We start from the raw sequence: 12,544 nt of genomic DNA, 5'->3' as shown, positions 1-12,544 counted from the left end.
TCTGCTGCAGGAATAAAGGGAGGAAGGTGAAGTGGGCTTCAACATACTTGCTGTATGAAAATGCTCTGAAAGGTACATGAATACATAAGAAGATGCTTTTGTGAGATCGCTTTGAAGGAGCTCAGGCAGTTCGGGATGCAAGGTCAACAGGATAACCTTCTGAAGATGTTTCGTACCTGTAAATGAATAAGATCATACTTAAATGTCTTCTGTAAGCTATAAACTAAATCAAATAACTGTACTTTGATGAAACACATCAAAGCTGGTGTTAATAGTGACATTCTAACCCAATTTATAAAAAACAGCATTTTATGTATAAACATTGGTACCAAACATCATCTATTGTTTTAAATCAGTCAATTCTGAGATGAGTCGACTGCTTGGGACTAATCTACGTCATGAAATATAAGAACGTTCGCTGTAATCAGACCCCCCCATGGCCTGTCCCAGCTTACTTTAGCTTGCTAATCCTGCCATGTTTTATGCTAACGTTACAATGGTTACAGAGAGTGAGTGGATCAGTGGGCTGGTGGTTAACGATAGTGCTGGGTCTATCCTCCCCCCCACTAGGAGACCACAGCTGGGAGGAGAGTAGATGGTGCTGGTAGCTATCTGTCATGAGCTCATGTTTCATTCATCAGGTTTCATCCCTCAGAGAAGGCCAAGGTAAGGGAAGTTTTCTAAATCTAAGTCCACCTTTTCTAAGTAGGTGGACTTAGGCCCAAACCTGGAAGTGAAGTAAAACTTAAAGGGGACATATTAACTCCTATCTTTTTAATCTCTTAACACATCAGAACTCCAGCCATTTAAAACCTTTTACCGCATTGATTTTCCCTATCTGTGCAAGTTTCATCAGGTCCACACAGCAGCTAAACACATTATGTGTCTCCTCATGCAAACAGTTGAGGCTGCTTGAATGATCAACAGGATGTACAGTACCAAACTGATTGGGGCGACTTTGGCTCAGTGGAGCAGAGTCGTCCTTCAATCAAAGGATCCGTGTTTCGATACCCAGCTCTGCTAGTCCATGTTGATGTGTCCTGCGGTGTAGGAATGATAGAGGCCTGATGGGCAGATGGCACCTTGCATGGTAGCCCCTGCTATCAGTGTATGAATGGGTGAATGATGACATGTAGTGTTAAAGCGCTTTGAGTGGTCAGAAGACTATAAAAGCGCTGTACAAGTACAAGTCCATTTACCATGTAACACTCTGGTCATAGTAATGTGGCACCTTTAAATAAACTGAGCCTCTCAGCAATCACCACACTTCCAGTCTCATCCTCAGAGAGAGAGCGATTACAGACTCTCCTCCGATCATGCCTGTACACATCGACTCACACACAAAGTCACAAACACAAACATGTTATTGACATACAAAGAAAGTCAGAAATCCAAATGCTCCAAAACATAGTGCTTGTACAGTATAATGTATCTGATTTGATTAGCTGGTGGTGACGCAAGCACAGGATTGGAAACAGCGGAGGGACAGAAATGTGGGGAAAAGAGAAGAAAATTATTATTCAAGAGGAATGGCAGACTTCACATCGGCTCCAACCCCTTAGATACCCACTCCAGGGATTATTCTTCACATTTCTTATACATTTCACACACATCATGCTATTTATACAAAAACATACTATGTCAATCTGTGATTACTAAGTAGTTTAACTCCCACACAATTTACCTAAATTCAAAGCACTCAGGTGAAAGGAAAGTAGGAACTAAAAAGGATAAATTAGACTTCTAATTAAAACAACAGACATAGAACTTGTTTGGCTGATGCAGACAGGGTTCCTGTTCACACATCTTCCCCAGTCTCACTCTTCTTTCTCTCTGCTCATTCCCTTCTCCCTTAATTTAAACAATCACCTCCGACAGAGAAATCCATTCCTGTTTTCACATACGAGCAACATCTATCAGAAGCTCCAGATAATTTGTGAGCCATTTATGCCAAAATAGAGCGTCTGACTGTGAAGCATAATGCCACTGCAAGTGGGACACACAAAGTGTAAAGATAGGGGCGCACACAAATCACAGGTCTCATTTAGTTCCCTTTCTATGTTTTAATTAGAGCCGAGGCAGGCTAATCACCTCCTTAGTAGACAGCATCACTAATGAGACGGAGAGGGAGGAGCTGAGAGGGAGGGAGGAGAGAGATACACATAATTGAGAGGAGCAAAGAATACAGATGGTGGAGGGGAAAGTGGCAGAGAAATAAGACATGAGAGGTTGTTAGGAGAAAGTAGATTAGATGGAAGGATGCAGGGAAGGGAGGGAGAGAGGGATGGATATGTGATACAAAGAGAAAAGAGGAATCAAAATACAAGAGAGGGAGAGGTGGGTGGATGAAATAAATAGGGACCATGGAGAGAATGACGCTTGAGTTGACAACAAACGGATTGACTCGAAGAGAGAGACGGGTCTGGAGAGACACAGAAAGAGAGGGAGGGAGAGAGAGAGGGAGAGAGGGAGGGAGATGGACTTAGAGGAAGCAAACACAAAACAAGAAAAGCTAAGGAAACTTGTAGCGGGAGAGTGAAAGAGAAGCCTGAGAGAAATAATGAGAGTCCCATACCTCCCACAAAGCCAGCCATGTCTGCCATAACCCCCCCCCCCCCCCTCTCTCCCCCACTGACTCTGTGGTTGCTCCTTTCATGCTGTCACCCTGTGTGTCTGAATAGCCTTTTATTATTCATCAGTCTGGGCAGGTCACGGGGTCATCGCAAGGCCCACCACCCTGCCACCAGCAAACATCCAAACACTCTCGAACGTGACCCCGCGCATTCTCGCGCAAGCACACAAAAGAGAAATGAAGAAGCTATTTGTGGACGCAAACGCACACAAAAGTGTGAAATGGCGGCTGGTAAGCCCTCAAAGCTGTGCTACCTTCATTTACGGCGAGCTGACAACCTGTGACAGTCCCTGATGCATTCATTATAACACTTGTCCACCCATTGCTAGGTTATGATATCTATCTGTGCAATGCATCTGCAGCGCTGGGAGCTGTGGCTGCGTTGGTGCGTGTATGTGAAGGTATATGTCTGTTTGTGTGTGACAGGAAGAAAACAGAGATAACAGTAGCCTGGTGGTATCAGCTCCATCTTATCTCCTACACAGCCAGAAGCAGGTATACAAGCTAATTGGAAAGTGCCAGACACACAGCAGACTGGTGGAACACACGCTCTCCCTTCCAGCGAGCCAGGCAGACAAGAGAATTGGCAGCTTGAGAGAGAATAAGAGAAACAGGGTAGAAACAATTGATGGGAGAGACCGACATGATACAGCGAAAATGAGACAAAAGGGAGAAGAAGTGGAGGTAGGAATGACAGAACAAGAGGAAGAGATAGAGATGGAGATAGAGACGGGGGGGAAATTGCAGGGAAGACAGCAGAGCGCCCAGATTCAATATCACCAAGACAAACGGTAAATAAGGCACAGTTCACTTCTGAGATACCACAGGCGTTGTGCCTATTCAGTCTGTAACTGTATTGTCAGCACTGAGCGAAGACAAAACAGGAAAGCAAACAGCATCTCCTGCATTACGCTACAGCGTGTGCTTCTTTCCACTCCACTTTGTAATGAGTCACTCGATCAAATCTGCTCTCAAATGCCAGGCCCGCGTATTAACAATGTGACATCTCGTCCTGTACACTTTCCCTGCGATGTGTTTGCAATAGATGTCACAGTCGATCCAAAACAAGTCAGCGCAGGCCAAACAACAGACATCAGGGCTGTTCACACATACAGGCTGACGTGGCTCGAGCCGCTGCCCTCCTTTGCCCTGTTTGGCTCAAGTATCCCCCTGGACCACACAAATACAATTTATTTTATCAGATAATTCTACTTTTTAAAGGAACAATCCAGTGTATCTCAACCTGGTGTATTTCCCATGTGGCAATTATGACTCTACTTGTGCTAACTGTGCACTCGCCACCACACCTGTAGTCCGTTATATCTGCTCTCGTTCTTTACCACCTTTCCTGTCCGGGATAGGCAGAAACCTTGAATGTCAAGAACTTACTATTTTTTAAATTTTTTAATATATTTGAACGATGCTTCGAAGCAACAAGCCCCCGTCACTCCATCTTTCCAAGCCGGTAATGGTCCCGAGGGGATCCTCCCACAACAAATCCCAGCAGCTTTACCTTCTGCTCTGCCGTGAGCGACAATATGAGGTTTGAATTTGAATTTGAGGATCTGATTGAGTTTGAGATTTAGTCACAAGCTCTTTCTTTCTAGTTTTCATTGGTTAAATGTTAGTTAAACCCACAGACAGAGATTAATGACAAAAATATATACATTTGGAGATACAAGGTTTCTGAGGTTCGGAGAGCGGGCCGATTGCTTGGCTACCCAAACTTCTGCTCGCTCATCGTTTGTTGACTCCAGGAAAGTAAAGAAGAGTTTGGTTGTATTGTTGGCATATCCAGGATCCAGCAGAAGGGAACTGCAGCCGCGGCCAGTAGAGGACCACATGCTGGATTTGGTCCGTACAGCTCTGAAGCCCCGCCCCTAATGCTGCACAAAGAGCTATTGCTTGTTTATTCAAAGTTTATTGAAACCGATCATGTCACATGTCCAAATTGCACGTTAGTGAACTAACTAGATCAGATGATTAATTCTCAAGCAATGCAAAGGACACATACAGACAGACCTGATAAACCTTGCTTCATAGTTAGATATAGCTCTCATATTGAGTGTTGCAAGTAACATAATGATGGAATTGGACTTTGCTTTTCTATGTGTAAGAAACAATACATTTATCATGTTAACAGTAACAATACAGTGTGTGCCCTGTTCCAAATGGCTGTGCATGTCCCTGCCACACGTTATTCCACTAAAGGATGTCTTGCAGAGCTGAATTTCCATCTCTCAGTCTTTCCATCATCATGGAGTCATCATGATGCATCCCCTCACAATGAATCATCAGACCCTGATCAGTCATTGCACGAGGCTAGGAGCAGGTAGAAGTTGTGATAATGGTTATTGATTCGTGCTCTGGCACACTGTGTCCTGTCTTGTTTTCGTTACAGATGAAATCCACCGTCCCTCCAATGCTGCCTCATGTGCTCACTGGAGAGGAATGTGTGGGAGGAAGATGTTAAACTGAAGGTAGCTATCGCTATACATAAAATCAAACATTAAATAAAGCTGGTGCTGATGATGATGATGCGCTGCATGTGGGAATTCATTTAGTTGATGATGATGGATGCTTGTTGCTAAAAAAAGATGAAATGCAGAGGGCATGATAATCAACAAAGTGTGCTTGTATGTATTTCGATTTCTCCTGTTTCCATGTTGCAAGCGTAATTGTGTGTAACCTGACTTTGTAGCAGCATGTGTTTGTTTTGTGCTTGCGCTCTCCCTCCTCTCCTCTACTGGCTTTGACGTGGCCCCTGGGAGCGACGGTTTGCATTCAGCGTGCTGTTTTCCTGTATCAGAGTTTGTCGAAACTTAAACCGTGAGAGAGCCTCCTTGCCATTTGCTTTTTCTTTGGCACAGTGAAAAGCTCTGATGTGAATGAATTGCTTGTTAGCTGAGAGCAGCCAATAATACCAGCCTTTAGTGACGCAAACCTGACAAGACTCGTCTGATGATTAGCCACAGTGATAAACGTTTTGAGAATGCAGAATACACTGGATGAATAAATAAATGCTTATTTTGCAGTTCGGTGGGTTTTCTGCTACATCCCTAATCACTTTGCATATTAAAAGGTTTTTTGACACTTATTTGACATTTTTCTCTCTTCATCAAACCATTATGGTATCAAAGAGTTTGGAAATAATTGCCCTCCAGGTTAATAAGCATGGATGATCTTAACAGTTCAGTTTTGAAGGATAATGTATTGACAGAGTCGTCCATATCTCTGGAATGATTGGCAGTAATCACACAGTCATGTCATGTGATGAGTACACTCAGGCGAGGATACAATCAATAACACGCAGGTGTGTTTGCTTTAATTGTCAAGAGAATGAGGAGTTAAATTGTCGAAAATTGGACACTCCGTGAAATGTCATTTCTTCATCCGTCTTTCGTTCTATCCATCCATCATCCCTCAGTCAACTTTTTCCATATTTTGTACATTTTGTATTTTCTTGTCTGTCTTTCCAGTCATCCGTTGCGAGTGTTCCTCCCCTTCCCTCTCCCTCTGCAACTCGCTGCTTGCTGAGCTGATTGAACATTTGCTGTTCTCTGTTTGGATTCAGTCCCAAATGCCCTGCATAAACTTGAAAGACTGTGTTAAGCATTCCTCAATAGAGTCCAACAGCTTGTGAAATATGTGGTCATTTGTTCATGTTTGCAACAAGGTTCCCTCCCAGCACAGACATGATTGTGTAAATCCACTTTATCTCCCTACTTTGAATAACCTTTCCCAAGGTCTTTTTTCAGATCAAATGAAGAAGAGCCCAGGTGCAAATAGGCTGCTGTATCACCAATGGATACTCCAAACACTGCAACACGATTTACACACGCACTCCAGCATCCCAGCACTCTCAAGGCTGTCAGAAATCAATCCGCAGTTGTGTTTGAATGAAGTAAAGGTGAGAAGTGGAGTGTGTGAATGAGAGTGGGAAGAGGTTTTAGTCATGAACATCTGAGGGGCCAGAGGGTCCACTGGAGGAGTCGCCATCTTTTTTTCCCTCTCTGCTCCACTCCTACGCCTCTCCCTCCTCCCTCCTCCCTCCCACCTTCATTTCTCTTCTGTTGACACTCTCAATTCCTTCTTTGCCACCCCCCCCCCCAGTATCTAATTCCACGCTCCCTTCCAACCCTACCTTTGCCCCCTTCCCCTATCTTTTAACACCACCCTCCCTTTGAGCAGCTACTTCTACACTTCATGACCCTTCCACGCCCCTTCCTTCCAAATCTCTGCGTCTTCTTCCCTTCGTCCAGGCTTTTATTGAGCCCCGACATATTTAAACTTTTGCCTCCACCTCTCCACGCTCCCGGCGCTTCATCATCCCTCTCCTGTTCTTTCCCTTGCTCTTTCAACCCTTTCCTCCCTACTTTATCATGCCCCCCCCCCCCATCCATTCCCCCATTGCACAGCTGTCAGCTCTCAGAACCACAGGAACCGTAAATCTGGTGCAACCCCGGGAAGTGGGTCACAGGGGGACACTTAAACATGTAACACTCAAGTGAGGGAACTAACCGCTGCCGGAAAATCGCCTCATGTGTGCATGCACATGTGAATGCATTGCACACACACACTTACTTCAGCACACACACACACACACACATTTATGAATGTCTGGGCTTTAAACAGAACAGTCGAAGTATAGCTCTGTGTTATTACAGCTCATGTTCTTACCTCTAATCAATCAAAGTCGTTAGGATTTGTGCGCAGGGGAAACAACCAGGTCTTTGTGTCACCCAGACCAGGCAATGCTGCAGCACTTTCTCTGTTCCTGGTTTCCTCCTGTGTAAACCTATAGGGTCTAGTGTGTGCAAGTCTCTGGAGCTAGTAATGTTGTGTTTATACGTGTGTGTGGGGGGGGGTCCAAGGACTTCTGGTTTGAGTTAGGCTGTGTGCTCTGTGGCTGATGTCGATATTTGTTCTGCTTCTTTAACACTGTTACTTACGAGCGAACATTTCCTAATTCAAACATGATGGGAAAACGTGCAGAACTCTTTGATTTCTTCTTGAGTCTGCTGTGGCTACACGCACATGACCTCGACCTCATTTCAAGTTCTTAATTAAAACCACTCCGCTGGAAAAAAAAGAACGTTTGTCTTTGCATCACTCAAAAGTGGTTTCCCTGCAGTCTTAAGTAGTGCTAATGCAAATGTTCTGATACTTTTCACACACCAGTCCAGTGACATGTTCAAAAAGCAGCTGTCACTGTGTGTTCAAAACAGACATCTTGGCGATGATGGTCGCCCTCCTGTGTAAAAGCTTGGCCTGTCCTCATTACCAGCCTGACACACATGTTCTGTCAAAGAAATTGCACCAAATGGGACCAATTCAGTTTGGATGTGGCGCATCTCCAAAAAAGTTCCTTTTCTAAAACACTAATCTCTGGACCACAAATTAGCTGTCAGTCATCAGCTGTAGACAGACATCGTATCGGGGAAAAGGCAGTTCCCAACAAATCAACAACACGTCAATCAAACACACAAACGCATGCTTGGCTATTGACACAAGAAGCGCACCCTCGCTGGCCGACACGTGCGTGAACACACACCGGTAGTTTTGTCTTAAATGTGAAAGCGTTCAGACTAAGAGGCCCAAACTCTGCTTTTCTGCATTAATTCAAGGTGACTCCTGCAAGGCATTAGAGAAAGGATACGGAGCTCAGGGCTCTCAAGATCCCTCCTAATTAATATTCATTTGCAATTCATAATTCCTCACTGAATTGCAATATAATTGTTAAAAGGCTCTCTTATCTCACAAAAGGAAACCATCTACGAGTCGAGGAAATATATCCAATTGACACTCATCTCTGCAGGTATTAGAGAGTGTATCGGTTGTGTAATGACATTGAAGCATCATTAAATGAATATTTCCACTTTATGCACAAAATCAAAACCAATGACAATGGATGTACGAGGGATGTGGAACAGATTCGTCAGATAAATGTTTTAGTCTTGTCAGCTCCATGCAGTCACCAGTGAACCAGCTGTTAAACAGAGCCAGGGTAGCTGTTTTGCCTTGTTCTTCATGCTAAGCTAAGATAATCGTTTCCCGTGTGGATGTACTCCTTTAAAGGATTGTTGTGATTCATTGAACCTGTTTTACCAAATACAACAAATGGTAGCAATCTGTGCACACACTGTTTGGCAATGGATGAACAGTGAAGAGTAATAGTCCGTGTTATAATTCTGAATTCTGTAGAACTTGGGTCCACTGTTCGCTGTTCGGGTCGCTTCAGACAACCAGACGTTTTGAAGCTGATAAAAGTTAACTTGTCTGAATGGCTGGAGCACAATTCCACTTCCATTGCTAACATGTGTGTGCATATTATTGATGATGTCAGCATTAAATGGGTCTATATATGTGAGATCTAAACATGGTGAAATTACTCAAATATATTCAGATAATCAAATAAGTTTCCAACAAACCCCTCTACCATATTGGTTGTGTAGTATTTTTATGAACGCACATATTTCCTGTGCAAAAAGTGGTCATTAGCGCAATTTCCGATAAAACTGTCGCTTGCCTCATCTGACTTGGAGCGATGTCAGTGTGTCTCCACATGACGGCAATTATTCTGCTGAGTAAGCAAAATGAATTATAGTCGCCATTAAAATAAGACCTACATTGCAATAAACTGGAATTATCTTTTACGGTATGACTGAAAAAGAATGAATATACGTAATTAAAAGGTACTATTGATGTTATGAGACTGAGCCTTATTTACAGAGAGACAGAGTGAGACCGATAGAGAGCGGTTCAGTCCTGAGTGCTGTGCTGCTTATTGTGTGTGAAGCCTTTGTGTTTCTCTGTGCCATGTCTTGGTGGGGCAAAGCACCTTGCTGTCAGTGCCCTTCAGTCATATCAAGTGTGTGTATGTGTGTGTATGTACACATGAACTCAGCTAGGTATGAATCAGAGAGAGAGAATGAGGCCAAGGAAAGAATGACTGGATGATTAGACACCCAAACTGCTCCTTCACTCCATGCAAACAAACCATCCCAAAGACTACAATAGAATAGAAAAGGAGATTCTCATTTGATTTAACAACACAGAAAAAAGGCAACTTCTTCTGGGGGAATGTAACAGCCAAAGCTCAATGCACTGACGGTGCACCAACGCCCATCATCACGGTCCTCAAGAGTAGAATGGAATAGAATAGTAAATGCATTGGTCAACACTATATCCATGCCAGAGTTTAAATGACACTTTGTACTGGTGCTGCAGAGGAAAGTTATGAATATTTTATACACCTCTCCTAGCGCATAAGTCAGTAAAGTCTGTAAAGAAAAGAAGCAATAACAGCCTGTTCTTTTCATTGGGTGCTGGGCTGCGGGACTGGCAGAGCAGTGCAGTAATGCGCCCACTTTAAAGGTGACCAGACACATTCTTTCTTTGCCCCATAGTTCTGCATGAGCTATAAATTTGTCGCCCAACTGTTGACATCGCTTGCAATATGCTGCGCTCAGGGTGTGATCACCGCATGCACTGCGAGCAAGAACAAGGCAGTGCTCTCTTTCTAGTCTGCCCGGACAGATACACACATCACACACAATGGTGACCAACGAGTCATGAAGTAATAAAGCTCTATGGACCCCTAATAATAGCAAAGAAAAGGGGGGGAGAGTGAAGAAGAGACCCGGATGAATGACAATCACTGCTCTTGTGTGTGTGTGTGTGTGTGTGTGTGTGTGTGTGTGTGTGTGTGTGTGTGCAGGGGGAGGTATCAACTTCTCCCTCCAGCAGCAGTGAAAGCAAACTCCCGGTCGCTCTCTGTGCTCCTACTCCTCCCCTCCGGAATGGAACCCACCAAATCGCTGCTAATTGAATAAGTGACAATGAACGGGCAGACGAGGCGACAGATGCTCGCGTGCCTTTACAACCAAACCACCAGCATCATTACACTACGTGCGCGCGCTCGCACACAGCCACATTCCTCTTGATTCCAATCTGAACCGGGAGTCCAGAGGCACATTTCTATGACCGCTCCACCTGCTGCTCCTATTTACTCGAGGGGAGGGGAGGGAGATGGGGGGGGGGGTATTGCAACGATTGCCATGAATGTTCACGACAGACGTTTAATTCACACTACCACTTTATGGCTACAAGGCCCGGACACACAGAGGCAATAATGACGAGAGCTGCGCCCAGGCGTTCGCGATAATTGTTTGTTTGTTTGTGCTGATCGCGTGCATTTGTGGAGCCGCCTATAGATCAATGAAATAATATTTGTGGAGCTGGAAGCAGGATAAGTTTAACAAAAAGTACTAAATCCAAGAGATGGTGTCTTTGCACCTGCTGCAGAGGATGCATATTTTTAGATTAATTATGGAGTTCAGAACTAAAAAGGCATGCTTGTTCTGCTCCTTTGGTTATGTAGCGTGCCTAAATGTATTAAGGCTCCATCTGCTTTTTACTTAGATTATACCCCCTCTATACATTAATTGTTTTATTCTGCGCAGTGTTTAAGACCCCAGCGCACCCCCGCCCTCTCCAACTCTGTCTCTTTATTTTGCTCCCTTCTTCCATAAACTCTGGAGCTGACTTTGTTCTCCAAATGTGATTAGCTTCTCTGGGACGCAGGGAGTAATTGCATTACTGCATTGTGCGCATTTGGAGCTATGTAAATCTTGGGCGCCCGTATCAAACCTGTTTAAATACCAAGCGCACTATGGTAAAATATGTGCAAAGGAGGAGTGAATGCAGACATTTTGCAGACATGGCCCAGGCCATGAATAGACACTGGGAGTGGGAATAAAGGTTTTCCGCCAATTTAAGGCTCCGGGTTTGAAAAAAAGAGCTTCTGGTTGGTGTCCGTGCACGTTTGCAATATGTAATAAGATATTGTTTTCAGACAAATGCGCAGAACGCGTTAGAAGCTGTGCAGATGCGTTGATCAGCCCACACTAAATAACCTGGTTCAAATGGATAACGTCATCAAGTCCTGATATGGTTTATATCGTGCATTTCTCATGCAGACAGTCGGTAGCAGCTGGTGGTAAATTATTCATTTGTTTTGGAGAGTATGTATCTAACTATTTCTTCAGGCTAATCATGTTTTGCGAAAATGATTCTGAAAGTGTTGCCTGCATTACTTTAGCTACGCGATCAGTGAGGATGAGCGGGACAGTTATGAGTTGAGTCTTCTTCAGGGGAAGCTTGTGTCCTTGGAGTTCTGTTCCAGATGGTCAGTCTCATCTTCAGCTTGGAATATGCGTGAGGCATTTTAGTAACCTGTTGTTGCAACAGCTCCCTATTAGTTGAGCGCGTTTTCTACCTCTCTGTCTCTTTGACACGCACACGCGAGAACATCACGACCTCGCGCACGCGCGCAAAATGTGTGAATGGATGTGGGAAAGCTGCTTGGTACTCTACAATCCCCCATGACAACTCATTTCCTCAGTTGTGTGGGGTTCGGGGCTCCGCTTGAGTCTTGTCTGGTCGGCTGGTAGTCACCGGGTCCTGGTGCCAAACAAACCGCGCCAGATGGTCTCCAGAATGCACGGTCCCAGTTGTGCACATTCGTTGAACCTTAGATCTCTTTCACCCTCTTTCTCTCCCTGCGATTCTTCATTCGTCTGTTTTCTCTCTCTGCTCCCCTCGTGTGTGCGTGCGCATTTACATGACTGAAACTCTTCTTTGTTTTTTATTAAACGCTCACCCGAGCTGGTGTGTTTTGGACGCTGCGTGTGCTTGTTATCACAAAAAAACCATCCTGCGGGGAGTTTGAAGTGATGTTGAACAGATTATTGCACGGGGACGGAGCTGTTCCTCTGCGTGACCAACTCTTTAAAGGCATTCATTAGAGTCCGGCTCCCTTTCAACGCGATTCGCCACACAGCTTACCCGATTTATACTCTCACCCACAGACAGACACAGATGAGACGCATGTGAATATATATACAGTAT

Source organism: Anarrhichthys ocellatus, unplaced genomic scaffold (genome assembly GCF_004355925.1).
Source record: "Anarrhichthys ocellatus isolate YVR2014 unplaced genomic scaffold, GSC_Weel_1.0 scaffold31, whole genome shotgun sequence".
NCBI lineage: Eukaryota > Metazoa > Chordata > Actinopteri > Perciformes > Anarhichadidae > Anarrhichthys > Anarrhichthys ocellatus.
Note: the sequence above shows the minus strand (reverse complement) of the source record.